Source organism: Elephas maximus, chromosome 16 (genome assembly GCF_024166365.1).
Source record: "Elephas maximus indicus isolate mEleMax1 chromosome 16, mEleMax1 primary haplotype, whole genome shotgun sequence".
Taxonomy (NCBI): domain Eukaryota; kingdom Metazoa; phylum Chordata; class Mammalia; order Proboscidea; family Elephantidae; genus Elephas; species Elephas maximus.
Window position 1 is genome coordinate 88026501 of NC_064834.1, and position 24381 is coordinate 88050881.

The window sequence follows — 24381 nt, forward strand, 5'->3', positions numbered from 1 at the left end:
ATGAGGGGAAAGAGGCCAGGTAGGCCAGCTGAAGGCTGAGTGCGGGGCCCAAGGCTTCTTTCCCAATCACCATGGAGACGGCCACCGGAAGGCTGGCCGGAACTTCTCACGGGGACGGGTCACAAACACTGAGCCAATAGGAGAGGTCCAGCCTAACCGGCCAGTTCCGCAGAGCCCTCCATTTCACCCACGGACACACAACGGCCCCTTCTGTTTTGGGCCACAAATTCGAGGCCACCCGGGGAATCACTTCACACTAGGCAGCCCCTCATGTGGACACGTTCGACACACTCGGCCAGCAGGCAGCTACCTCTTTTCCACTTACGCTACCATATCAGTAGGCAAGGCGCCCTTCCTCAGCATCTATGGCCCCTCTCTGGATGTGTTCATTCAGAGAAATCTCTTCCTTCTACCCCTGAGACACATCACAAGTATGAGGGGCCTGAGAGAGAGCCTAGACGTGAAGCGGGGGAGGCTTCTGGCTGTACTGCTTCCCCGTGGGGAGAGAATAGCAGGTAGTCTCTCTGGAAGGTCTTAGCTTCTGTTGCTTGACATGGGCGATACAGTAGGGGCGGACCCTGGCCAGGTGGAGCTTGTGGGCAGACGCAACCTCTCCGGCGACGAATAATTCCGCTGCTGCTTTCTATGCTGAAGACCTCCCCCCGCCGGGTGGGATGGGTAGAGAACATTGACCCACACCTGCCAGGGGCCTTTCCTGGGACTGAAGATCCCAACATGGTCTCAACGTCGTCACCCTCTCAGCACACACCTTTCCTGCACACATAATGCTGCCTTTCTCCGTCAGGGCCTTATCCTACCAGGAAAAAAAGCAAGCCGCTCAAAAAGGCCGATGCCAGGGAAATCGAGGAAACACCGCCATTTTCCAAATCTTTGCTGTCTACATGTCCCCGCCTCCGGGGCAAGGCCGCGTATGCGGCCAGGCTCCGAAGGCAAGGCCGATATCTTGGCAGTCAGGGCCCCAGCAGTCCAATGGTTTATGGACGTGGGGACACGGATGACCTGTTTGCCGCATACAGGAGGGATCCTTGGGCCCTTCACTGCCTCGCCATTCAGCTCCACGACGTCCACTACTGGCCCTGGCCTTTGCTTTGGCTGGTGCCCCAATGAACGTGTGCTCCGCAGCCATCTTTCTCCACCCATCACTATCATTCTGCCACCAGGGGATATGTGAGTGTGGGAGTCACCATTTGTCACTGGCAGCAGTGTCACAAATCACCAGACTTCCAGGTACCAGCTGACCTAGGCTGCCTTCTGCCCCAGGCAAGATCCCGATTCCTATATCCCAGATGCTGACTGACACCTGGGCACTGGGGAACATTCATTTTGATCAACACAGAGGTCTGAGTGAGGGTCAGCGGGCCCGGTAGCTGAAGTCAAGGCCAGGTGGGCGGGGCTGAGGCTTCTCGGCCATCACCATGGAGACAGTAGTCCCCCCACCGGAAGAGCGGGCGGGCCTTATGATGGGCCTGGTGACAAGACTCAGCCAATGGCAGAGATCTGGCCCGCCAGGCAGATGACACAGGGCCCTCCACTGTGACCCATGACACCTAGTGGCCACAGGATTTGAGCACACCCTGGGAAAGCCTACGCAGGCACAAGGGAGCCCCTGGTGCGGACTGCTTCAGGCCATTGGCAGAGCAGGCCAGGTACCTCTTTCCCACTTTCCTGAGGATAGCAGTACGCAAGGCATCCCCACTCAGCATCTCTTGCCTCTCTCTGGATGTGTTCCTTCTCTGAAATCTCTTCCTTCTCCCCCTTGTCACTTGACACCTTGGAGTGCCTGACAGAGGGCCTAGAGATCAAAGAGCAAAGGGGGAAGGCCTCTGGCTCTCCTGCTTGCCCATGGGTAGAGAAGATCTGCTAGTCTATCTGGAAGGTCTAGAGAGTAGCCATTGACTGGGGACCTGCATCACGGGCTGATCCTGGCCAGGTCAAGCTTGCTGACGTGTGGCAGCCTCTCCGGAGACTACTAATTCCGCTCATAACATTCTATGCAAATACCCGGCTGAGTGCCACGGGCAGAAAACATTGACACATACCTGCCAGAGGCCTATCCTGGGTCTGAAGAGTCCACCCTGGTCTCCAGCGACTCATCATCTCAGCACACACTTTGCCTGCACACATGGAATCCGCCTCTCTCCACGAATGCCTTCTCCGGCTAGGAAACACACGATGTCACTCAGCCAAAGGAGAGCACAGGCAAAGTCAACCGAAGCCCCCATCTTCAAGAGTTTGCCCTCTGCTGGGCCACAGCCTCCGCTGGCACAGTGCATGTGTGGCACTTCTCCGAGGATAAGGCCGAAATCCGGGCATCCAGGGCCCCAGCAGTCCAGGGTCTGCGCGTGGCGGCATATGGATCACCTCTTTGCCACGTACAGGAGGGAGGCCTGGGCCCTAGACTGGCTCTGCTAGAGCTCCACGACCTCAGCTATTTTCCCCCACCTTTGGTCCGTGCCCTCGTGACTGTGTGATCCCTAGTGACACTTCTTCTCCGACCACTCTGAATCCGCCACCTGCGGATACTTGAGCATGAAGATGAACATCTGTCACTGCCTGCAGTGTCACAGGTCACTAGGTGTCTAGGCTCAGGCTGACGATGGCTGTCTTCTGCCCAGGCAAGGAGCCTAATCCTTCAAAGGCAATGAGGACATGCGGTCATTGGCCGACATTCTTTCTTTCATCCACACAGCGGTCTAGATGAGGGGAAAGAGGCCAGGTAGGCCAGCTGAAGGCTGAGTGCGGGGCCTAAGGCTTCTTTCCCAATCACCATGGAGACGGCCACCGGAAGGCTGGCCGGAACTTCTCACGGGGACGGGTCACAAACACTGAGCCAATAGGAGAGGTCCAGCCTAACCGGCCAGTTCCGCAGAGCCCTCCATTTCACCCACGGACACACAACGGCCCCTTCTGTTTTGGGCCACAAATTCGAGGCCACCCGGGGAATCACTTCACACTAGGCAGCCCCTCATGTGGACACGTTCGACACACTCGGCCAGCAGGCAGCTACCTCTTTTCCACTTACGCTACCATATCAGTAGGCAAGGCGCCCTTCCTCAGCATCTATGGCCCCTCTCTGGATGTGTTCATTCAGAGAAATCTCTTCCTTCTACCCCTGAGACACATCACAAGTATGAGGGGCCTGAGAGAGAGCCTAGACGTGAAGCGGGGGAGGCTTCTGGCTGTACTGCTTCCCCGTGGGGAGAGAATAGCAGGTAGTCTCTCTGGAAGGTCTTAGCTTCTGTTGCTTGACATGGGCGATACAGTAGGGGCGGACCCTGGCCAGGTGGAGCTTGTGGGCAGACGCAACCTCTCCGGCGACGAATAATTCCGCTGCTGCTTTCTATGCTGAAGACCTCCCCCCGCCGGGTGGGATGGGTAGAGAACATTGACCCACACCGGCCAGGGGCCTTTCCTGGGACTGAAGATCCCAACATGGTCTCAACGTCGTCACCCTCTCAGCACACACCTTTCCTGCACACATAATGCTGCCTTTCTCCGTCAGGGCCTTATCCTACCAGGAAAAAAAGCAAGCCGCTCAAAAAGGCCGATGCCAGGGAAATCGAGGAAACACCGCCATTTTCCAAATGTTTGCTGTCTACATGTCCCCGCCTCCGGGGCAAGGCCGCGTATGCGGCCAGGCTCCGAAGGCAAGGCCGACATCTTGGCAGTCAGGGCCCCAGCAGTCCAATGGTTTATGGACGTGGGGACACGGATGACCTGTTTGCCGCATACAGGAGGGATCCTTGGGCCCTTCACTGCCTCGCCATTCAGCTCCACGACGTCCACTACTGGCCCTGGCCTTTGCTTTGGCTGGTGCCCCAATGAACGTGTGCTCCGCAGCCATCTTTCTCCACCCATCACTATCATTCTGCCACCAGGGGATATGTGAGTGTGGGAGTCACCATTTGTCACTGGCCGCAGTGTCACAAATCACCAGACTTCCAGGTACCAGCTGACCTAGGCTGCCTTCTGCCCCAGGCAAGATCCCGATTCCTATATCCCAGATGCTGACTGACACCTGGGCACTGGGGAACATTCATTTTGATCAACACAGAGGTCTGAGTGAGGGTCAGCGGGCCCGGTAGCTGAAGTCAAGGCCAGGTGGGCGGGGCTGAGGCTTCTCGGCCATCACCATGGAGACAGTCCCCCCACCGGAAGAGTGGGCGGGCCTTATGATGGGCCTGGTGACAAGACTCAGCCAATGGCAGAGATCTGGCCCGCCAGGCAGATGACACAGGGCCCTCCACTGTGACCCATGACACCTAGTGGCCACAGGATTTGAGCACACCCTGGGAAAGCCTACGCAGGCACAAGGGAGCCCCTGGTGCGGACTGCTTCAGGCCATTGGCAGAGCAGGCCAGGTACCTCTTTCCCACTTTCCTGAGGATAGCAGTACGCAAGGCATCCCCACTCAGCATCTCTTGCCTCTCTCTGGATGTGTTCCTTCTCTGAAATCTCTTCCTTCTCCCCCTTGTCACTTGACACCTTGGAGTGCCTGACAGAGGGCCTAGAGATCAAAGAGCAAAGGGGGAAGGCCTCTGGCTCTCCTGCTTGCCCATGGGTAGAGAAGATCTGCTAGTCTATCTGGAAGGTCTAGAGAGTAGCCATTGACTGGGGACCTGCATCACGGGCTGATCCTGGCCAGGTCAAGCTTGCTGACGTGTGGCAGCCTCTCCGGAGACTACTCATTCCGCTCATAACATTCTATGCAAATACCCGGCTGAGTGCCACGGGCAGAAAACATTGACACATACCTGCCAGAGGCCTATCCTGGGTCTGAAGAGTCCACCCTGGTCTCCAGCGACTCATCATCTCAGCACACACTTTGCCTGCACACATGGAATCCGCCTCTCTCCACGAATGCCTTCTCCGGCTAGGAAACACACGATGTCACTCAGCCAAAGGAGAGCACAGGCAAAGTCAACCGAAGCCCCCATCTTCAAGAGTTTGCCCTCTGCTGGGCCACAGCCTCCGCTGGCACAGTGCATGTGTGGCACTTCTCCGAGGATAAGGCCGAAATCCGGGCATCCAGGGCCCCAGCAGTCCAGGGTCTGCGCGTGGCGGCATATGGATCACCTCTTTGCCACGTACAGGAGGGAGGCCTGGGCCCTAGACTGGCTCTGCTAGAGCTCCACGACCTCAGCTATTTTCCCCCACCTTTGGTCCGTGCCCTCGTGACTGTGTGATCCCTAGTGACACTTCTTCTCCGACCACTCTGAATCCGCCACCTGCGGATACTTGAGCATGAAGATGAACATCTGTCACTGCCTGCAGTGTCACAGGTCACTAGGTGTCTAGGCTCAGGCTGACGATGGCTGTCTTCTGCCCAGGCAAGGAGCCTAATCCTTCAAAGGCAATGAGGACATGCGGTCATTGGCCGACATTCTTTCTTTCATCCACACAGCGGTCTAGATGAGGGGAAAGAGGCCAGGTAGGCCAGCTGAAGGCTGAGTGCGGGGCCTAAGGCTTCTTTCCCAATCACCATGGAGACGGCCACCGGAAGGCTGGCCGGAACTTCTCACGGGGACGGGTCACAAACACTGAGCCAATAGGAGAGGTCCAGCCTAACCGGCCAGTTCCGCAGAGCCCTCCATTTCACCCACGGACACACAACGGCCCCTTCTGTTTTGGGCCACAAATTCGAGGCCACCCGGGGAATCACTTCACACTAGGCAGCCCCTCATGTGGACACGTTCGACACACTCGGCCAGCAGGCAGCTACCTCTTTTCCACTTACGCTACCATATCAGTAGGCAAGGCGCCCTTCCTCAGCATCTATGGCCCCTCTCTGGATGTGTTCATTCAGAGAAATCTCTTCCTTCTACCCCTGAGACACATCACAAGTATGAGGGGCCTGAGAGAGAGCCTAGACGTGAAGCGGGGGAGGCTTCTGGCTGTACTGCTTCCCCGTGGGGAGAGAATAGCAGGTAGTCTCTCTGGAAGGTCTTAGCTTCTGTTGCTTGACATGGGCGATACAGTAGGGGCGGACCCTGGCCAGGTGGAGCTTGTGGGCAGACGCAACCTCTCCGGCGACGAATAATTCCGCTGCTGCTTTCTATGCTGAAGACCTCCCCCCGCCGGGTGGGATGGGTAGAGAACATTGACCCACACCGGCCAGGGGCCTTTCCTGGGACTGAAGATCCCAACATGGTCTCAACGTCGTCACCCTCTCAGCACACACCTTTCCTGCACACATAATGCTGCCTTTCTCCGTCAGGGCCTTATCCTACCAGGAAAAAAAGCAAGCCGCTCAAAAAGGCCGATGCCAGGGAAATCGAGGAAACACCGCCATTTTCCAAATCTTTGCTGTCTACATGTCCCCGCCTCCGGGGCAAGGCCGCGTATGCGGCCAGGCTCCGAAGGCAAGGCCGACATCTTGGCAGTCAGGGCCCCAGCAGTCCAATGGTTTATGGACGTGGGGACACGGATGACCTGTTTGCCGCATACAGGAGGGATCCTTGGGCCCTTCACTGCCTCGCCATTCAGCTCCACGACGTCCACTACTGGCCCTGGCCTTTGCTTTGGCTGGTGCCCCAATGAACGTGTGCTCCGCAGCCATCTTTCTCCACCCATCACTATCATTCTGCCACCAGGGGATATGTGAGTGTGGGAGTCACCATTTGTCACTGGCCGCAGTGTCACAAATCACCAGACTTCCAGGTACCAGCTGACCTAGGCTGCCTTCTGCCCCAGGCAAGATCCCGATTCCTATATCCCAGATGCTGACTGACACCTGGGCACTGGGGAACATTCATTTTGATCAACACAGAGGTCTGAGTGAGGGTCAGCGGGCCCGGTAGCTGAAGTCAAGGCCAGGTGGGCGGGGCTGAGGCTTCTCGGCCATCACCATGGAGACAGTAGTCCCCCCACCGGAAGAGTGGGCGGGCCTTATGATGGGCCTGGTGACAAGACTCAGCCAATGGCAGAGATCTGGCCCGCCAGGCAGATGACACAGGGCCCTCCACTGTGACCCATGACACCTAGTGGCCACAGGATTTGAGCACACCCTGGGAAAGCCTACGCAGGCACAAGGGAGCCCCTGGTGCGGACTGCTTCAGGCCATTGGCAGAGCAGGCCAGGTACCTCTTTCCCACTTTCCTGAGGATAGCAGTACGCAAGGCATCCCCACTCAGCATCTCTTGCCTCTCTCTGGATGTGTTCCTTCTCTGAAATCTCTTCCTTCTCCCCCTTGTCACTTGACACCTTGGAGTGCCTGACAGAGGGCCTAGAGATCAAAGAGCAAAGGGGGAAGGCCTCTGGCTCTCCTGCTTGCCCATGGGTAGAGAAGATCTGCTAGTCTATCTGGAAGGTCTAGAGAGTAGCCATTGACTGGGGACCTGCATCACGGGCTGATCCTGGCCAGGTCAAGCTTGCTGACGTGTGGCAGCCTCTCCGGAGACTACTCATTCCGCTCATAACATTCTATGCAAATACCCGGCTGAGTGCCACGGGCAGAAAACATTGACACATACCTGCCAGAGGCCTATCCTGGGTCTGAAGAGTCCACCCTGGTCTCCAGCGACTCATCATCTCAGCACACACTTTGCCTGCACACATGGAATCCGCCTCTCTCCACGAATGCCTTCTCCGGCTAGGAAACACACGATGTCACTCAGCCAAAGGAGAGCACAGGCAAAGTCAACCGAAGCCCCCATCTTCAAGAGTTTGCCCTCTGCTGGGCCACAGCCTCCGCTGGCACAGTGCATGTGTGGCACTTCTCCGAGGATAAGGCCGAAATCCGGGCATCCAGGGCCCCAGCAGTCCAGGGTCTGCGCGTGGCGGCATATGGATCACCTCTTTGCCACGTACAGGAGGGAGGCCTGGGCCCTAGACTGGCTCTGCTAGAGCTCCACGACCTCAGCTATTTTCCCCCACCTTTGGTCCGTGCCCTCGTGACTGTGTGATCCCTAGTGACACTTCTTCTCCGACCACTCTGAATCCGCCACCTGCGGATACTTGAGCATGAAGATGAACATCTGTCACTGCCTGCAGTGTCACAGGTCACTAGGTGTCTAGGCTCAGGCTGACGATGGCTGTCTTCTGCCCAGGCAAGGAGCCTAATCCTTCAAAGGCAATGAGGACATGCGGTCATTGGCCGACATTCTTTCTTTCATCCACACAGCGGTCTAGATGAGGGGAAAGAGGCCAGGTAGGCCAGCTGAAGGCTGAGTGCGGGGCCCAAGGCTTCTTTCCCAATCACCATGGAGACGGCCACCGGAAGGCTGGCCGGAACTTCTCACGGGGACGGGTCACAAACACTGAGCCAATAGGAGAGGTCCAGCCTAACCGGCCAGTTCCGCAGAGCCCTCCATTTCACCCACGGACACACAACGGCCCCTTCTGTTTTGGGCCACAAATTCGAGGCCACCCGGGGAATCACTTCACACTAGGCAGCCCCTCATGTGGACACGTTCGACACACTCGGCCAGCAGGCAGCTACCTCTTTTCCACTTACGCTACCATATCAGTAGGCAAGGCGCCCTTCCTCAGCATCTATGGCCCCTCTCTGGATGTGTTCATTCAGAGAAATCTCTTCCTTCTACCCCTGAGACACATCACAAGTATGAGGGGCCTGAGAGAGAGCCTAGACGTGAAGCGGGGGAGGCTTCTGGCTGTACTGCTTCCCCGTGGGGAGAGAATAGCAGGTAGTCTCTCTGGAAGGTCTTAGCTTCTGTTGCTTGACATGGGCGATATAGTAGGGGCGGACCCTGGCCAGGTGGAGCTTGTGGGCAGACGCAACCTCTCCGGCGACGAATAATTCCGCTGCTGCTTTCTATGCTGAAGACCTCCCCCCGCCGGGTGGGATGGGTAGAGAACATTGACCCACACCGGCCAGGGGCCTTTCCTGGGACTGAAGATCCCAACATGGTCTCAACGTCGTCACCCTCTCAGCACACACCTTTCCTGCACACATAATGCTGCCTTTCTCCGTCAGGGCCTTATCCTACCAGGAAAAAAAGCAAGCCGCTCAAAAAGGCCGATGCCAGGGAAATCGAGGAAACACCGCCATTTTCCAAATCTTTGCTGTCTACATGTCCCCGCCTCCGGGGCAAGGCCGCGTATGCGGCCAGGCTCCGAAGGCAAGGCCGACATCTTGGCAGTCAGGGCCCCAGCAGTCCAATGGTTTATGGACGTGGGGACACGGATGACCTGTTTGCCGCATACAGGAGGGATCCTTGGGCCCTTCACTGCCTCGCCATTCAGCTCCACGACGTCCACTACTGGCCCTGGCCTTTGCTTTGGCTGGTGCCCCAATGAACGTGTGCTCCGCAGCCATCTTTCTCCACCCATCACTATCATTCTGCCACCAGGGGATATGTGAGTGTGGGAGTCACCATTTGTCACTGGCCGCAGTGTCACAAATCACCAGACTTCCAGGTACCAGCTGACCTAGGCTGCCTTCTGCCCCAGGCAAGATCCCGATTCCTATATCCCAGATGCTGACTGACACCTGGGCACTGGGGAACATTCATTTTGATCAACACAGAGGTCTGAGTGAGGGTCAGCGGGCCCGGTAGCTGAAGTCAAGGCCAGGTGGGCGGGGCTGAGGCTTCTCGGCCATCACCATGGAGACAGTCCCCCCACCGGAAGAGTGGGCGGGCCTTATGATGGGCCTGGTGACAAGACTCAGCCAATGGCAGAGATCTGGCCCGCCAGGCAGATGACACAGGGCCCTCCACTGTGACCCATGACACCTAGTGGCCACAGGATTTGAGCACACCCTGGGAAAGCCTACGCAGGCACAAGGGAGCCCCTGGTGCGGACTGCTTCAGGCCATTGGCAGAGCAGGCCAGGTACCTCTTTCCCACTTTCCTGAGGATAGCAGTACGCAAGGCATCCCCACTCAGCATCTCTTGCCTCTCTCTGGATGTGTTCCTTCTCTGAAATCTCTTCCTTCTCCCCCTTGTCACTTGACACCTTGGAGTGCCTGACAGAGGGCCTAGAGATCAAAGAGCAAAGGGGGAAGGCCTCTGGCTCTCCTGCTTGCCCATGGGTAGAGAAGATCTGCTAGTCTATCTGGAAGGTCTAGAGAGTAGCCATTGACTGGGGACCTGCATCACGGGCTGATCCTGGCCAGGTCAAGCTTGCTGACGTGTGGCAGCCTCTCCGGAGACTACTAATTCCGCTCATAACATTGTATGCAAATACCCGGCTGAGTGCCACGGGCAGAAAACATTGACACATACCTGCCAGAGGCCTATCCTGGGTCTGAAGAGTCCACCCTGGTCTCCAGCGACTCATCATCTCAGCACACACTTTGCCTGCACACATGGAATCCGCCTCTCTCCACGAATGCCTTCTCCGGCTAGGAAACACACGATGTCACTCAGCCAAAGGAGAGCACAGGCAAAGTCAACCGAAGCCCCCATCTTCAAGAGTTTGCCCTCTGCTGGGCCACAGCCTCCGCTGGCACAGTGCATGTGTGGCACTTCTCCGAGGATAAGGCCGAAATCCGGGCATCCAGGGCCCCAGCAGTCCAGGGTCTGCGCGTGGCGGCATATGGATCACCTCTTTGCCACGTACAGGAGGGAGGCCTGGGCCCTAGACTGGCTCTGCTAGAGCTCCACGACCTCAGCTATTTTCCCCCACCTTTGGTCCGTGCCCTCGTGACTGTGTGATCCCTAGTGACACTTCTTCTCCGACCACTCTGAATCCGCCACCTGCGGATACTTGAGCATGAAGATGAACATCTGTCACTGCCTGCAGTGTCACAGGTCACTAGGTGTCTAGGCTCAGGCTGACGATGGCTGTCTTCTGCCCAGGCAAGGAGCCTAATCCTTCAAAGGCAATGAGGACATGCGGTCATTGGCCGACATTCTTTCTTTCATCCACACAGCGGTCTAGATGAGGGGAAAGAGGCCAGGTAGGCCAGCTGAAGGCTGAGTGCGGGGCCCAAGGCTTCTTTCCCAATCACCATGGAGACGGCCACCGGAAGGCTGGCCGGAACTTCTCACGGGGACGGGTCACAAACACTGAGCCAATAGGAGAGGTCCAGCCTAACCGGCCAGTTCCGCAGAGCCCTCCATTTCACCCACGGACACACAACGGCCCCTTCTGTTTTGGGCCACAAATTCGAGGCCACCCGGGGAATCACTTCACACTAGGCAGCCCCTCACGTGGACACGTTCGACACACTCGGCCAGCAGGCAGCTACCTCTTTTCCACTTACGCTACCATATCAGTAGGCAAGGCGCCCTTCCTCAGCATCTATGGCCCCTCTCTGGATGTGTTCATTCAGAGAAATCTCTTCCTTCTACCCCTGAGACACATCACAAGTATGAGGGGCCTGAGAGAGAGCCTAGACGTGAAGCGGGGGAGGCTTCTGGCTGTACTGCTTCCCCGTGGGGAGAGAATAGCAGGTAGTCTCTCTGGAAGGTCTTAGCTTCTGTTGCTTGACATGGGCGATACAGTAGGGGCGGACCCTGGCCAGGTGGAGCTTGTGGGCAGACGCAACCTCTCCGGCGACGAATAATTCCGCTGCTGCTTTCTATGCTGAAGACCTCCCCCCGCCGGGTGGGATGGGTAGAGAACATTGACCCACACCGGCCAGGGGCCTTTCCTGGGACTGAAGATCCCAACATGGTCTCAACGTCGTCACCCTCTCAGCACACACCTTTCCTGCACACATAATGCTGCCTTTCTCCGTCAGGGCCTTATCCTACCAGGAAAAAAAGCAAGCCGCTCAAAAAGGCCGATGCCAGGGAAATCGAGGAAACACCGCCATTTTCCAAATGTTTGCTGTCTACATGTCCCCGCCTCCGGGGCAAGGCCGCGTATGCGGCCAGGCTCCGAAGGCAAGGCCGATATCTTGGCAGTCAGGGCCCCAGCAGTCCAATGGTTTATGGACGTGGGGACACGGATGACCTGTTTGCCGCATACAGGAGGGATCCTTGGGCCCTTCACTGCCTCGCCATTCAGCTCCACGACGTCCACTACTGGCCCTGGCCTTTGCTTTGGCTGGTGCCCCAATGAACGTGTGCTCCGCAGCCATCTTTCTCCACCCATCACTATCATTCTGCCACCAGGGGATATGTGAGTGTGGGAGTCACCATTTGTCACTGGCCGCAGTGTCACAAATCACCAGACTTCCAGGTACCAGCTGACCTAGGCTGCCTTCTGCCCCAGGCAAGATCCCGATTCCTATATCCCAGATGCTGACTGACACCTGGGCACTGGGGAACATTCATTTTGATCAACACAGAGGTCTGAGTGAGGGTCAGCGGGCCCGGTAGCTGAAGTCAAGGCCAGGTGGGCGGGGCTGAGGCTTCTCGGCCATCACCATGGAGACAGTAGTCCCCCCACCGGAAGAGCGGGCGGGTCTTATGATGGGCCTGGTGACAAGACTCAGCCAATGGCAGAGATCTGGCCCGCCAGGCAGATGACACAGGGCCCTCCACTGTGACCCATGACACCTAGTGGCCACAGGATTTGAGCACACCCTGGGAAAGCCTACGCAGGCACAAGGGAGCCCCTGGTGCGGACTGCTTCAGGCCATTGGCAGAGCAGGCCAGGTACCTCTTTCCCACTTTCCTGAGGATAGCAGTACGCAAGGCATCCCCACTCAGCATCTCTTGCCTCTCTCTGGATGTGTTCCTTCTCTGAAATCTCTTCCTTCTCCCCCTTGTCACTTGACACCTTGGAGTGCCTGACAGAGGGCCTAGAGATCAAAGAGCAAAGGGGGAAGGCCTCTGGCTCTCCTGCTTGCCCATGGGTAGAGAAGATCTGCTAGTCTATCTGGAAGGTCTAGAGAGTAGCCATTGACTGGGGACCTGCATCACGGGCTGATCCTGGCCAGGTCAAGCTTGCTGACGTGTGGCAGCCTCTCCGGAGACTACTAATTCCGCTCATAACATTGTATGCAAATACCCGGCTGAGTGCCACGGGCAGAAAACATTGACACATACCTGCCAGAGGCCTATCCTGGGTCTGAAGAGTCCACCCTGGTCTCCAGCGACTCATCATCTCAGCACACACTTTGCCTGCACACATGGAATCCGCCTCTCTCCACGAATGCCTTCTCCGGCTAGGAAACACACGATGTCACTCAGCCAAAGGAGAGCACAGGCAAAGTCAACCGAAGCCCCCATCTTCAAGAGTTTGCCCTCTGCTGGGCCACAGCCTCCGCTGGCACAGTGCATGTGTGGCACTTCTCCGAGGATAAGGCCGAAATCCGGGCATCCAGGGCCCCAGCAGTCCAGGGTCTGCGCGTGGCGGCATATGGATCACCTCTTTGCCACGTACAGGAGGGAGGCCTGGGCCCTAGACTGGCTCTGCTAGAGCTCCACGACCTCAGCTATTTTCCCCCACCTTTGGTCCGTGCCCTCGTGACTGTGTGATCCCTAGTGACACTTCTTCTCCGACCACTCTGAATCCGCCACCTGCGGATACTTGAGCATGAAGATGAACATCTGTCACTGCCTGCAGTGTCACAGGTCACTAGGTGTCTAGGCTCAGGCTGACGATGGCTGTCTTCTGCCCAGGCAAGGAGCCTAATCCTTCAAAGGCAATGAGGACATGCGGTCATTGGCCGACATTCTTTCTTTCATCCACACAGCGGTCTAGATGAGGGGAAAGAGGCCAGGTAGGCCAGCTGAAGGCTGAGTGCGGGGCCTAAGGCTTCTTTCCCAATCACCATGGAGACGGCCACCGGAAGGCTGGCCGGAACTTCTCACGGGGACGGGTCACAAACACTGAGCCAATAGGAGAGGTCCAGCCTAACCGGCCAGTTCCGCAGAGCCCTCCATTTCACCCACGGACACACAACGGCCCCTTCTGTTTTGGGCCACAAATTCGAGGCCACCCGGGGAATCACTTCACACTAGGCAGCCCCTCATGTGGACACGTTCGACACACTCGGCCAGCAGGCAGCTACCTCTTTTCCACTTACGCTACCATATCAGTAGGCAAGGCGCCCTTCCTCAGCATCTATGGCCCCTCTCTGGATGTGTTCATTCAGAGAAATCTCTTCCTTCTACCCCTGAGACACATCACAAGTATGAGGGGCCTGAGAGAGAGCCTAGACGTGAAGCGGGGGAGGCTTCTGGCTGTACTGCTTCCCCGTGGGGAGAGAATAGCAGGTAGTCTCTCTGGAAGGTCTTAGCTTCTGTTGCTTGACATGGGCGATACAGTAGGGGCGGACCCTGGCCAGGTGGAGCTTGTGGGCAGACGCAACCTCTCCGGCGACGAATAATTCCGCTGCTGCTTTCTATGCTGAAGACCTCCCCCCGCCGGGTGGGATGGGTAGAGAACATTGACCCACACCGGCCAGGGGCCTTTCCTGGGACTGAAGATCCCAACATGGTCTCAACGTCGTCACCCTCTCAGCACACACCTTTCCTGCACACATAATGCTGCCTTTCTCCGTCAGGGCCTTATCCTACCAGGAAAAAAAGCAAGCCGCTCAAAAAGGCCGATGCCAGGGAAATCGAGGAAACACCGCCATTTTCCAAATGTTTGCTGTCTACATGTCCCCGCCTCCGGGGCAAGGCCGCGTATGCGGCCAGGCTCCGAAGGCAAGGCCGACATCTTGGCAGTCAGGGCCCCAGCAGTCCAATGGTTTATGGACGTGGGGACACGGATGACCTGTTTGCCGCATACAGGAGGGATCCTTGGGCCCTTCACTGCCTCGCCATTCAGCTCCACGACGTCCACTACTGGCCCTGGCCTTTGCTTTGGCTGGTGCCCCAATGAACGTGTGCTCCGCAGCCATCTTTCTCCACCCATCACTATCATTCTGCCACCAGGGGATATGTGAGTGTGGGAGTCACCATTTGTCACTGGCCGCAGTGTCACAAATCACCAGACTTCCAGGTACCAGCTGACCTAGGCTGCCTTCTGCCCCAGGCAAGATCCCGATTCCTATATCCCAGATGCTGACTGACACCTGGGCACTGGGGAACATTCATTTTGATCAACACAGAGGTCTGAGTGAGGGTCAGCGGGCCCGGTAGCTGAAGTCAAGGCCAGGTGGGCGGGGCTGAGGCTTCTCGGCCATCACCATGGAGACAGTAGTCCCCCCACCGGAAGAGCGGGCGGGCCTTATGATGGGCCTGGTGACAAGACTCAGCCAATGGCAGAGATCTGGCCCGCCAGGCAGATGACACAGGGCCCTCCACTGTGACCCATGACACCTAGTGGCCACAGGATTTGAGCACACCCTGGGAAAGCCTACGCAGGCACAAGGGAGCCCCTGGTGCGGACTGCTTCAGGCCATTGGCGGAGCAGGCCAGGTACCTCTTTCCCACTTTCCTGAGGATAGCAGTACGCAAGGCATCCCCACTCAGCATCTCTTGCCTCTCTCTGGATGTGTTCCTTCTCTGAAATCTCTTCCTTCTCCCCCTTGTCACTTGACACCTTGGAGTGCCTGACAGAGGGCCTAGAGATCAAAGAGCAAAGGGGGAAGGCCTCTGGCTCTCCTGCTTGCCCATGGGTAGAGAAGATCTGCTAGTCTATCTGGAAGGTCTAGAGAGTAGCCATTGACTGGGGACCTGCATCACGGGCTGATCCTGGCCAGGTCAAGCTTGCTGACGTGTGGCAGCCTCTCCGGAGACTACTCATTCCGCTCATAACATTCTATGCAAATACCCGGCTGAGTGCCACGGGCAGAAAACATTGACACATACCTGCCAGAGGCCTATCCTGGGTCTGAAGAGTCCACCCTGGTCTCCAGCGACTCATCATCTCAGCACACACTTTGCCTGCACACATGGAATCCGCCTCTCTCCACGAATGCCTTCTCCGGCTAGGAAACACACGATGTCACTCAGCCAAAGGAGAGCACAGGCAAAGTCAACCGAAGCCCCCATCTTCAAGAGTTTGCCCTCTGCTGGGCCACAGCCTCCGCTGGCACAGTGCATGTGTGGCACTTCTCCGAGGATAAGGCCGAAATCCGGGCATCCAGGGCCCCAGCAGTCCAGGGTCTGCGCGTGGCGGCATATGGATCACCTCTTTGCCACGTACAGGAGGGAGGCCTGGGCCCTAGACTGGCTCTGCTAGAGCTCCACGACCTCAGCTATTTTCCCTCACCTTTGGTCCGTGCCCTCGTGACTGTGTGATCCCTAGTGACACTTCTTCTCCGACCACTCTGAATCCGCCACCTGCGGATACTTGAGCATGAAGATGAACATCTGTCACTGCCTGCAGTGTCACAGGTCACTAGGTGTCTAGGCTCAGGCTGACGATGGCTGTCTTCTGCCCAGGCAAGGAGCCTAATCCTTCAAAGGCAATGAGGACATGCGGTCATTGGCCGACATTCTTTCTTTCATCTACACAGCGGTCTAGATGAGGGGAAAGAGGCCAGGTAGGCCAGCTGAAGGCTGAGTGCGGGGCCCAAGGCTTCTTTCCCAATCACCATGGAGACGGCCACCGGAAGGCTGGCCGGAACTTCTCACGGGGACGGGTCACAAACACTGAGCCAATAGGAGAGGTCCAGCCTAACCGGCCAGTTCCGCAGAGCCCTCCATTTCACCCACGGACACACAACGGCCCCTTCTGTTTTGGGCCACAAATTCGAGGCCACCCGGGGAATCACTTCACACTAGGCAGCCCCTCATGTGGACACGTTCGACACACTCGGCCAGCAGGCAGCTACCTCTTTTCCACTTACGCTACCATATCAGTAGGCAAGGCGCCCTTCCTCAGCATCTATGGCCCCTCTCTGGATGTGTTCATTCAGAGAAATCTCTTCCTTCTACCCCTGAGACACATCACAAGTATGAGGGGCCTGAGAGAGAGCCTAGACGTGAAGCGGGGGAGGCTTCTGGCTGTACTGCTTCCCCGTGGGGAGAGAATAGCAGGTAGTCTCTCTGGAAGGTCTTAGCTTCTCTTGCTTGACATGGGCGATACAGTAGGGGCGGACCCTGGCCAGGTGGAGCTTGTGGGCAGACGCAACCTCTCCGGCGACGAATAATTCCGCTGCTGCTTTCTATGCTGAAGACCTCCCCCCGCCGGGTGGGATGGGTAGAGAACATTGACCCACACCTGCCAGGGGCCTTTCCTGGGACTGAAGATCCCAACATGGTCTCAACGTCGTCACCCTCTCAGCACACACCTTTCCTGCACACATAATGCTGCCTTTCTCCGTCAGGGCCTTATCCTACCAGGAAAAAAAGCAAGCCGCTCAAAAAGGCCGATGCCAGGGAAATCGAGGAAACACCGCCATTTTCCAAATCTTTGCTGTCTACATGTCCCCGCCTCCGGGGCAAGGCCGCGTATGCGGCCAGGCTCCGAAGGCAAGGCCGATATCTTGGCAGTCAGGGCCCCAGCAGTCCAATGGTTTATGGACGTGGGGACACGGATGACCTGTTTGCCGCATACAGGAGGGATCCTTGGGCCCTTCACTGCCTCGCCATTCAGCTCCACGACGTCCACTACTGGCCCTGGCCTTTGCTTTGGCTGGTGCCCCAATGAACGTGTGCTCCGCAGCCATCTTTCTCCACCCATCACTATCATTCTGCCACCAGGGGATATGTGAGTGTGGGAGTCACCATTTGTCACTGGCAGCAGTGTCACAAATCACCAGACTTCCAGGTACCAGCTGACCTAGGCTGCCTTCTGCCCCAGGCAAGATCCCGATTCCTATATCCCAGATGCTGACTGACACCTGGGCACTGGGGAACATTCATTTTGATCAACACAGAGGTCTGAGTGAGGGTCAGCGGGCCCGGTAGCTGAAGTCAAGGCCAGGTGGGCGGGGCTGAGGCTTCTCGGCCATCACCATGGAGACAGTAGTCCCCCCACCGGAAGAGCGGGCGGGCCTTATGATGGGCCTGGTGACAAGACTCAGCCAATGGCAGAGATCTGGCCCGCCAGGCAGATGACACAGGGCCCTCCACTGTGACCCATGACACCTAGTGGCCACAGGATTTGAGCACACCCTGGGAAAGCCTACGCAGGCACAAGGGAGCCCCTGGTGCGGACTGCTTCAGGCCATTGGCAGAGCAGGCCAGGTACCTCTTTCCCACTTTCCTGAGGATAGCAGTACGCAAGGCATCCCCACTCAGCATCTCTTGCCTCTCTCTGGATGTGTTCCTTCTCTGAAATCTCTTCCTTCTCCCCCTTGTCACTTGACACCTTGGAGTGCCTGACAGAGGGCCTAGAGATGAAAGAGCAAAGGGGGAAGGCCTCTGGCTCTCCTGCTTGCCCATGGGTAGAGAAGATCTGCTAGTCTATCTGGAAGGTCTAGAGAGTAGCCATTGACTGGGGACCTGCATCACGGGCTGATCCTGGCCAGGTGAAGCTTGCTGACGTGTGGCAGCCTCTCCGGAGACTACTAATTCCGCTCATAACATTGTATGCAAATACCCGGCTGAGTGCCACGGGCAGAAAACATTGACACATACCTGCCAGAGGCCTATCCTGGGTCTGAAGAGTCCACCCTGGTCTCCAGCGACTCATCATCTCAGCACACACTTTGCCTGCACACATGGAATCCGCCTCTCTCCACGAATGCCTTCTCCGGCTAGGAAACACACGATGTCACTCAGCCAAAGGAGAGCACAGGCAAAGTCAACCGAAGCCCCCATCTTCAAGAGTTTGCCCTCTGCTGGGCCACAGCCTCCGCTGGCACAGTGCATGTGTGGCACTTCTCCGAGGATAAGGCCGAAATCCGGGCATCCAGGGCCCCAGCAGTCCAGGGTCTGCGCGTGGCGGCATATGGATCACCTCTTTGCCACGTACAGGAGGGAGGCCTGGGCCCTAGACTGGCTCTGCTAGAGCTCCACGACCTCAGCTATTTTCCCCCACCTTTGGTCCGTGCCCTCGTGACTGTGTGATCCCTAGTGACACTTCTTCTCCGACCACTCTGAATCCGCCACCTGCGGATACTTGAGCATGAAGATGAACATCTGTCACTGCCTGCAGTGTCACAGGTCACTAGGTGTCTAGGCTCAGGCTGACGATGGCTGTCTTCTGCCCAGGCAAGGAGCCTAATCCTTCAAAGGCAATGAGGACATGCGGTCATTGGCCGACATTCTTTCTTTCATCCACACAGCGGTCTAGATGAGGGGAAAGAGGCCAGGTAGGCCAGCTGAAGGCTGAGTGCGGGGCCTAAGGCTTCTTTCCCAATCACCATGGAGACGGCCACCGGAAGGCTGGCCGGAACTTCTCACGGGGACGGGTCACAAACACTGAGCCAATAGGAGAGGTCCAGCCTAACCGGCCAGTTCCGCAGAGCCCTCCATTTCACCCACGGACACACAACGGCCCCTTCTGTTTTGGGCCACAAATTCGAGGCCACCCGGGGAATCACTTCACACTAGGCAGCCCCTCATGTGGACACGTTCGACACACTCGGCCAGCAGGCAGCTACCTCTTTTCCACTTACGCTACCATATCAGTAGGCAAGGCGCCCTTCCTCAGCATCTATGGCCCCTCTCTGGATGTGTTCATTCAGAGAAATCTCTTCCTTCTACCCCTGAGACACATCACAAGTATGAGGGGCCTGAGAGAGAGCCTAGACATGAAACGGGGGAGGCTTCTGGCTGTACTGCTTCCCCGTGGGGAGAGAATAGCAGGTAGTCTCTCTGGAAGGTCTTAGCTTCTGTTGCTTGACATGGGCGATACAGTAGGGGCGGACCCTGGCCAGGTGGAGCTTGTGGGCAGACGCAACCTCTCCGGCGACGAATAATTCCGCTGCTGCTTTCTATGCTGAAGACCTCCCCCCGCCGGGTGGGATGGGTAGAGAACATTGACCCACACCTGCCAGGGGCCTTTCCTGGGACTGAAGATCCCAACATGGTCTCAACGTCGTCACCCTCTCAGCACACACCTTTCCTGCACACATAATGCTGCCTTTCTCCGTCAGGGCCTTATCCTACCAGGAAAAAAAGCAAGCCGCTCAAAAAGGCCGATGCCAGGGAAATCGAGGAAACACCGCCATTTTCCAAATCTTTGCTGTCTACATGTCCCCGCCTCCGGGGCAAGGCCGCGTATGCGGCCAGGCTCCGAAGGCAAGGCCGATATCTTGGCAGTCAGGGCCCCAGCAGTCCAATGGTTTATGGACGTGGGGACACGGATGACCTGTTTGCCGCATACAGGAGGGATCCTTGGGCCCTTCACTGCCTCGCCATTCAGCTCCACGACGTCCACTACTGGCCCTGGCCTTTGCTTTGGCTGGTGCCCCATTGAACGTGTGCTCCGCAGCCATCTTTCTCCACCCATCACTATCATTCTGCCACCAGGGGATATGTGAGTGTGGGAGTCACCATCTGTCACTGGCCGCAGTGTCACAAATCACCAGACTTCCAGGTACCAGCTGACCTAGGCTGCCTTCTGCCCCAGGCAAGATCCCGATTCCTATATCCCAGATGCTGACTGACACCTGGGCACTGGGGAACATTCATTTTGATCAACACAGAGGTCTGAGTGAGGGTCAGCGGGCCCGGTAGCTGAAGTCAAGGCCAGGTGGGCGGGGCTGAGGCTTCTCGGCCATCACCATGGAGACAGTCCCCCCACCGGAAGAGTGGGCGGGCCTTATGATGGGCCTGGTGACAAGACTCAGCCAATGGCAGAGATCTGGCCCGCCAGGCAGATGACACAGGGCCCTCCACTGTGACCCATGACACCTAGTGGCCACAGGATTTGAGCACACCCTGGGAAAGCCTACGCAGGCACAAGGGAGCCCCTGGTGCGGACTGCTTCAGGCCATTGGCAGAGCAGGCCAGGTACCTCTTTCCCACTTTCCTGAGGATAGCAGTACGCAAGGCATCCCCACTCAGCATCTCTTGCCTCTCTCTGGATGTGTTCCTTCTCTGAAATCTCTTCCTTCTCCCCCTTGTCATTTGACACCTTGGAGTGCCTGACAGAGGGCCTAGAGATGAAAGAGCAAAGGGGGAAGGCCTCTGGCTCTCCTGCTTGCCCATGGGTAGAGAAGATCTGCTAGTCTATCTGGAAGGTCTAGAGAGTAGCCATTGACTGGGGACCTGCATCACGGGCTGATCCTGGCCAGGTGAAGCTTGCTGACGTGTGGCAGCCTCTCCGGAGACTACTAATTCCGCTCATAACATTGTATGCAAATACCCGGCTGAGTGCCACGGGCAGAAAACATTGACACATACCTGCCAGAGGCCTATCCTGGGTCTGAAGAGTCCACCCTGGTCTCCAGCGACTCATCATCTCAGCACACACTTTGCCTGCACACATGGAATCCGCCTCTCTCCACGAATGCCTTCTCCGGCTAGGAAACACACGATGTCACTCAGCCAAAGGAGAGCACAGGCAAAGTCAACCGAAGCCCCCATCTTCAAGAGTTTGCCCTCTGCTGGGCCACAGCCTCCGCTGGCACAGTGCATGTGTGGCACTTCTCCGAGGATAAGGCCGAAATCCGGGCATCCAGGGCCCCAGCAGTCCAGGGTCTGCGCGTGGCGGCATATGGATCACCTCTTTGCCACGTACAGGAGGGAGGCCTGGGCCCTAGACTGGCTCTGCTAGAGCTCCACGACCTCAGCTATTTTCCCCCACCTTTGGTCCGTGCCCTCGTGACTGTGTGATCCCTAGTGACACTTCTTCTCCGACCACTCTGAATCCGCCACCTGCGGATACTTGAGCATGAAGATGAACATCTGTCACTGCCTGCAGTGTCACAGGTCACTAGGTGTCTAGGCTCAGGCTGACGATGGCTGTCTTCTGCCCAGGCAAGGAGCCTAATCCTTCAAAGGCAATGAGGACATGCGGTCATTGGCCGACATTCTTTCTTTCATCCACACAGCGGTCTAGATGAGGGGAAAGAGGCCAGGTAGGCCAGCTGAAGGCTGAGTGCGGGGCCTAAGGCTTCTTTCCCAATCACCATGGAGACGGCCACCGGAAGGCTGGCCGGAACTTCTCACGGGGACGGGTCACAAACACTGAGCCAATAGGAGAGGTCCAGCCTAACCGGCCAGTTCCGCAGAGCCCTCCATTTCACCCACGGACACACAACGGCCCCTTCTGTTTTGGGCCACAAATTCGAGGCCACCCGGGGAATCACTTCACACTAGGCAGCCCCTCATGTGGACACGTTCGACACACTCGGCCAGCAGGCAGCTACCTCTTTTCCACTTACGCTACCATATCAGTAGGCAAGGCGCCCTTCCTCAGCATCTATGGCCCCTCTCTGGATGTGTTCATTCAGAGAAATCTCTTCCTTCTACCCCTGAGACACATCACAAGTATGAGGGGCCTGAGAGAGAGCCTAGACATGAAGCGGGGGAGGCTTCTGGCTGTACTGCTTCCCCGTGGGGAGAGAATAGCAGGTAGTCTCTCTGGAAGGTCTCAGCTTCTGTTGCTTGACATGGGCGATACAGTAGGGGCGGACCCTGGCCAGGTGGAGCTTGTGGGCAGACGCAACCTCTCCGGCGACGAATAATTCCGCTGCTGCTTTCTATGCTGAAGACCTCCCCCCGCCGGGTGGGATGGGTAGAGAACATTGACCCACACCTGCCAGGGGCCTTTCCTGGGACTGAAGATCCCAACATGGTCTCAACGTCGTCACCCTCTCAGCACACACCTTTCCTGCACACATAATGCTGCCTTTCTCCGTCAGGGCCTTATCCTACCAGGAAAAAAAGCAAGCCGCTCAAAAAGGCCGATGCCAGGGAAATCGAGGAAACACCGCCATTTTCCAAATCTTTGCTGTCTACATGTCCCCGCCTCCGGGGCAAGGCCGCGTATGCGGCCAGGCTCCGAAGGCAAGGCCGATATCTTGGCAGTCAGGGCCCCAGCAGTCCAATGGTTTATGGACGTGGGGACACGGATGACCTGTTTGCCGCATACAGGAGGGATCCTTGGGCCCTTCACTGCCTCGCCATTCAGCTCCACGACGTCCACTACTGGCCCTGGCCTTTGCTTTGGCTGGTGCCCCATTGAACGTGTGCTCCGCAGCCATCTTTCTCCACCCATCACTATCATTCTGCCACCAGGGGATATGTGAGTGTGGGAGTCACCATCTGTCACTGGCCGCAGTGTCACAAATCACCAGACTTCCAGGTACCAGCTGACCTAGGCTGCCTTCTGCCCCAGGCAAGATCCCGATTCCTATATCCCAGATGCTGACTGACACCTGGGCACTGGGGAACATTCATTTTGATCAACACAGAGGTCTGAGTGAGGGTCAGCGGGCCCGGTAGCTGAAGTCAAGGCCAGGTGGGCGGGGCTGAGGCTTCTCGGCCATCACCATGGAGACAGTCCCCCCACCGGAAGAGTGGGCGGGCCTTATGATGGGCCTGGTGACAAGACTCAGCCAATGGCAGAGATCTGGCCCGCCAGGCAGATGACACAGGGCCCTCCACTGTGACCCATGACACCTAGTGGCCACAGGATTTGAGCACACCCTGGGAAAGCCTACGCAGGCACAAGGGAGCCCCTGGTGCGGACTGCTTCAGGCCATTGGCAGAGCAGGCCAGGTACCTCTTTCCCACTTTCCTGAGGATAGCAGTACGCAAGGCATCCCCACTCAGCATCTCTTGCCTCTCTCTGGATGTGTTCCTTCTCTGAAATCTCTTCCTTCTCCCCCTTGTCATTTGACACCTTGGAGTGCCTGACAGAGGGCCTAGAGATGAAAGAGCAAAGGGGGAAGGCCTCTGGCTCTCCTGCTTGCCCATGGGTAGAGAAGATCTGCTAGTCTATCTGGAAGGTCTAGAGAGTAGCCATTGACTGGGGACCTGCATCACGGGCTGATCCTGGCCAGGTGAAGCTTGCTGACGTGTGGCAGCCTCTCCGGAGACTACTAATTCCGCTCATAACATTGTATGCAAATACCCGGCTGAGTGCCACGGGCAGAAAACATTGACACATACCTGCCAGAGGCCTATCCTGGGTCTGAAGAGTCCACCCTGGTCTCCAGCGACTCATCATCTCAGCACACACTTTGCCTGCACACATGGAATCCGCCTCTCTCCACGAATGCCTTCTCCGGCTAGGAAACACACGATGTCACTCAGCCAAAGGAGAGCACAGGCAAAGTCAACCGAAGCCCCCATCTTCAAGAGTTTGCCCTCTGCTGGGCCACAGCCTCCGCTGGCACAGTGCATGTGTGGCACTTCTCCGAGGATAAGGCCGAAATCCGGGCATCCAGGGCCCCAGCAGTCCAGGGTCTGCGCGTGGCGGCATATGGATCACCTCTTTGCCACGTACAGGAGGGAGGCCTGGGCCCTAGACTGGCTCTGCTAGAGCTCCACGACCTCAGCTATTTTCCCCCACCTTTGGTCCGTGCCCTCGTGACTGTGTGATCCCTAGTGACACTTCTTCTCCGACCACTCTGAATCCGCCACCTGCGGATACTTGAGCATGAAGATGAACATCTGTCACTGCCTGCAGTGTCACAGGTCACTAGGTGTCTAGGCTCAGGCTGACGATGGCTGTCTTCTGCCCAGGCAAGGAGCCTAA